Below are 6,000 nucleotides of genomic sequence, written 5' to 3'. Positions count from 1 at the left end.
TTGGAAAAGTGCCCCCCCCCCCCTTTTGATCATTTTCATCCTTCTTTCTCATCCATGTTTACTTCTATCTCTGTGGTCATTCTGTAGACTGGAGTAAGACAGATTGGAGTAGTGTAGACCGTATGAGTGAACATTACTGCTGTCCATTGCAGTAGAGTTACTGAAAGTGGTAGTGCAGTAGAGATACAGTATGTACTCTACAGTGTACAGTACATACATGTGTTGGAATCGAACTGTACTGTACAGTGTACAGTATACTGTAGACAGTGAACGGGCCCCGTCAGTTGCTGCTTGGCTAGCCAGGGGGCTTTCAACAATTCATCATCATCATAACAATAATAATTAATATTAAAATCATCATAATAAGTAAGTAATACTGTGGTAGTTCTTGCAGAAGACATTGATCTCTTTCATCCAGCCCTACTTTCCTATTTTAATTCAAAATCAGCCTGCAATAGACGTAGAAACGTTACAACCTAGCCACCAAGGGAAGTCTCCAGTCAGCCAGTTGTAACGTCCATGGTTGAAAGGTTGAAATCGTGTCATCATTGACCTATTGGATAATATGCTGGGCCATACTGTCAAGGTGATCTTTTACTGTACTACTTTGCCAATGCTACTTTGAACCTAGTATCCATACAATTCCACGCTAAATGGACACTTTATGATTAAGAATGCTTGAAATCGATCAGTACATCATAGTCGTCATCTGGTGTCAGCTATAGCGAGGTGGTCCATTGACCACTTTTGCTTTATTGGCTTTTTTTTTCTCTTCATATTGTAGTGATAGAAGATAAACGCGTTGGATTCTAGACGTGTACTTTGGTGGAACAAGTTGTACGCTTCCTTGTCCTCACCAGACTGATTATAGTATCCTTGTCATCATAAAATTACAATCATCTTCTATTCACCAACGCAAATTGACCATCGATCCAAGGGATCGGTAAAATGTTCAGCCTTTAAAACACAATCGATCAACGATGTTGTTGCTTTTTTCAACACATTAGTACCATTCAATTAGACATTCAAAGCCTAAGCAGAAGAGTAGTATAACATTGACACGGATAGATACATTATTATGTCAGAAGAGATTCACTCCGGTGAAGTTGCACTGGTGACGCCAGGCAACTCCGAGAGTACCCTGTCGTTGCAAAGCGATGGCGATGGTTTCCAATCAGCCAATGAAGATAATGATGAGCAGTCTCATCACCTTCAAAGCCAGGAAAATGCCGATAATCCAATTCCAATCGATCAGACAACATATGGATTACATGATATCGTGAAAGTACTGGCACTCCTTGCCAGTAGCCTCGGTATTGACGATAACTTTGAACAATTCAATCATATCGATCGGCTGGAACAAGAAGTCAATCGATTCAAAGTCAATCTTGAACATAAAATGAATACCCAGTTGGATCAAAAGATGAAACAGTTACAGCATAGCCATCAAGAAGAATTAAATCATCACAAATCACTAGATGAAGAATTACAAAAAGCAAAATGCCATTATCAAGAGGAATGCCATCGAATTCAACAATTATTAGATGCATCCAATCAAAAAGTCCAAGATTTTGAAAAATCCATGTTACAAAATGAAGAAGAAATTCACAGGTTGACTATACTTTTGATCAATTGACATCGACTACTCTACGGTAGTCTTTCATTTTATTTCAATCATTTTTTTCCTAATAGTCAAGTGGTTGATACACTTTGACCATTAATTTCAAACAACGGTATCAACGACTATGCAAAAATCCAAAGAAATCTCAAAATGACTGACTTGAACATTGCTTTTGAAGGACCACTTTATTGACCCCAATTGCATTACTACAATTTCACAGCTGTGCTACAAATAATTCACATTTCTCATCGAATAGTCAAGATATTAACCTAATCTACCTATTGAGTCACACATTACCGGAATATTTGCCCTAGCATGATATCCAAATTCCCCAAAATTATTATCCCAGGCTATCATTTGTTCCTACTACGCTCCAAGTACGAGACTACAACTTGAATTGTATAAAATCCTTCTTTACCATAATAGAGTCTAGGGTAAACATGCTATCTGGTGATTTATCCAAACATGAGAAAATAATAATGATGGCATTGCATTCACTTGCAATTTCCTGAAACCCCCAAAAAATCGTATCATGCAAATGTTGAATATCGCAATATCATGGCGATAAAAATCATAGCCGTCCCAATGATATATTCAACGTGCCTTCTTTCTAGCATAATCAATAGCAGTATTTGATTTTCTTTATAGATGAAAGCATTTTGTGAATTGTTATATTCTAGTCATTTTCTCTGTTCTTGATGGGACTCTTCTATACAACGCTACGAGGTCGATGATAAATTCAATAATAGGTGCCTTCGATTAATTGTGATTGTATTAATTTCTGTAGACTACTGTAAACAGCTATCGGTCAACACAGTATCGCCTTATTATATTGCTGTATTACGCATAATAGACATTGATCTATTAAAATTGAGGGCAACTTAGTCTTATTGCCTCTATATTAAAAAATGAATAGCAATATTATCCTCGAAAATCTCAAAGTCCATCTCTAATACAGAAGTATGCATAGATGACGCATGGAAACATGATCTGATAACTTAAGATTAAAGACTGTTTATCAAACCATCTTCTATTAAAAGATACGATAAGTCATAGACTAATACATACCATTCGTAGAAAATATTTCGTCTAACTTGACACAAATATTGCTTGTACTTGAAGCTGATACGTTGATACTGGTCCAAATGATACGTTAATAATTTACGATTGATGGATGGTAATCTTTACATTATTAATACCACCAACTCTAAAGTATATACAGAAAGATGGACTATTATAGTCTCAGAGTGTTGGAATAGACTAACAATTCACTTCTACCAAAAAATACTTAGATAAATACACACATTGATTCATCCAATTGTCCAAAGTTGATTTCCGTCCTTTGCATTATAGAAATACGCGTAAATTGTAAAGCGGTCTTTTACTGCAAATATCCTATATTAAAAACTGGATATTATTAAGCTATCAAAAATAACTTCATACGTAGCATTCTTAAAATACTTTTGATTTTCATTTTGCTTAACAGATCATACTTCATTGCAACCTAATCTAGCTAGCCTCACTGGTAGCTGAGGGGTATTATTTTTCAATAACTATTTTAGCTGTGAATTTTTAGCGCTTTGATATCGGCCCATAATCTGGCATTTTTTCTTAGTAGTATTATTTAACTGAACGAACTTTGAAGGAACATTTAACGTTGACGCAAATACAATATCGCGTTAGAGATAATTGCATTATATATATATCTCTTAAAATTATTGATCGTAAAAATTGGCTAGTCCTACTTTTGAAATGGGATGGATGTATATGATTGAGGCTACTATTACTATTTGGGTGCAAGTCATTACACATCTGTATTTTTAGAGGGTAGATAATCCTAGAAAGGTTCGATCCGACCAACATGTAGTAAGCGTGTATTGAACAACAAAGTTGAAGAAGGAATATTAGCCAATGTGATACCATACTGGATATTGTTGTACTTCATATTATGTTTTATTAATAACCGTCACTCACTCATATCGGTCTTCTACTAATAGATTTTGTGTATGGACCTGAAGTTTAGATACGAGTATTTTAGTCGCCTGTTGATGCTTTGTACTTTAAAATTTATTAGCATTTGAATCAATAATAATTAGCCATTATGAACTACAATGTGATAAAGATACCACTCACTGACGAAAAGGAAGAAAAAAATATGCAATTGCTTGTATCTAAAATTATATTGATGTATTACTGTGTATTTAATGGTAGATATAAAGAAAAGTTACAATTACTTGGTAATGAAAAGGAACAACTCCTAAGTGAACGAGACCAATTACATGACGCCGTTAATAATCATGTTGAAGAGGTAATAAGATTATTTCTGACCCTTTATAACATTACTGCGTACTACATGTACTGATCCGATCATCTTTGTATTGAGCGTTGGAGAATTGATTATTGCAAGGCTCATAATTTTTTAATCTGCGATATACCTATATTAAATTCGATTTCTTTTATTTAGAAACGAGGTTTAAGAGATGAAGTCTCTCTGGTATGTAGCTATTTATAACGTGACCTAGTTCATTTTTCCAGTTCACATGTTGGAGAGTGATCTTACCATCTGCATGGTTACATCTTTAATAGATGCGCAATGATTTCAATGACAATCAAATGCAGCTGACGAAGGTTAAGGAGGAATATGAGACATTACGCAATTCTTATAGCATGTTAACGTCAGAGAAGCAAGATTTAGAAAATGATCTCATGAGAAATTCTAAAGAATTAGAAGACAAGCAGAATCACTTGGAGATGGGGGAAACAACCTTAAATAAACTTAACAATGAATTACTGCTACAGCAACAGCAATTCCAGGAGCAGTTACATTTACTTGAAGAAGAAAAAAATTTCTTATGTCTGCAAATTAAGAAATATCAAGACAGCGCTAGCCAAGATAAAGATACAATTTTAAGGTTTTTATCTCTGCTATAATATTCTAGTGATGTAAAACCCTATCTAAAATATTACATTTTGTTGATATGCACTTTATAATGTAGTGATATATATTCATTTTAATTGGTGATTAGCATATTATTTTAACTAAAAATCTTAGCTTAACCAGTGTTAGCGAAAATTATGAGCGGGAATTACTTAGCAAATCTGAGGAAGTAACTCTTCTAAATGAAAAGGTAGCTCAATATCATACAAAATATTTGACTACGGTTTACTTTGCTATTAAATTACATATAATATCGAGTAGCGTGATGGCTATACACTTTGTTGTAACTAATGCATCTTGTTGTCCTTCCATTTGCTCATTGAATTGAAATCAGATGATAGAGGTAACAGTATAATAACCGTCATTCATTAACAAGCTCGATTTTCAGTATCTAAACTATCGTTCTGTTTACAATTACAGCTTGAAAGGAACATTCAGGATAAGGACGCAAAAATAAGTGAACTACAAATGGGTTGCGATAATCTCCAAGATCAACTTGACAATGTCACGAACGAAAAAGAAGATGCCGAAATTAAACTCACCGAAGCGGAAACACTGTATAGAGAACGAATTGATTCTTTAATTATGGAAAAGTCAACTTTAGAAAGCCAAATTGTAACTGACAGTAAAGATGAGGCGACTGAACTTCGTGAAGAAACTTTAGAACCAACTAGTGATAAAGAAGGTCTTCAAAGTCGTATAGAACTTTTAGAGAAAGCTTGTTTGGAAAAAGACGAAAAAATTAAAAGGTAGTGATGTTACAATTGTAGATATAATGAGTCGGATAAGTGCAACATTTCTGTCAATGATTGTGTATATGTGATTATATTGATATTATACGATCATTTCGATGGAGATAGCAGAGGATTTTATTTATTGCAGCGTATTGCTAGCAATGCCGTATTGGTAGATATTGCAGTTTAGCTCAATTTGCTGTAGAAATTTAAAGCTTCTGTACTGTGATTGCTAATATGCTAAAATATAAACGACTATCAAACCACTCCGACTTTATAATACTTGCATTGTATTTAAGTTCTTAAAATTTATGTCGTTAGTATTTGCGACGAACTCCATGACAAAGAAGTCAACATTAAGAATCTTCAGAAGGAAAGAGAAAATATTGTGATTACGTTAAACCAATTACAAGCAGCTAATGTAAGAATTAGTATAAATTAGAAGGTATTTTTGATACCTTTAATGTTATTTATTAGGCAATACTAACTAATATAATTGCTTGCAATAGATTGCTAGTGATAGGACAAAGTCATCGAATAATAGTTCGGAAAGCGACGTAAACAATGATGGCTTAACCTCACCTACTAAGTCACACTCAATGGATGAAATGGAAGTAGAATCTAAAGAAGTAACAACTAATGCCAGCGCAGACTATAGTCCTACTGAGAATAATGCTGGAATAGTTGCAGAAGATGATAACCTCTTA

Source organism: Trichoplax adhaerens, genomic scaffold (genome assembly GCF_000150275.1).
Source record: "Trichoplax adhaerens TRIADscaffold_8 genomic scaffold, whole genome shotgun sequence".
NCBI classification, from domain to species: Eukaryota; Metazoa; Placozoa; class Uniplacotomia; order Trichoplacea; family Trichoplacidae; genus Trichoplax; species Trichoplax adhaerens.
This window is presented reverse-complemented; position numbering follows the sequence as displayed.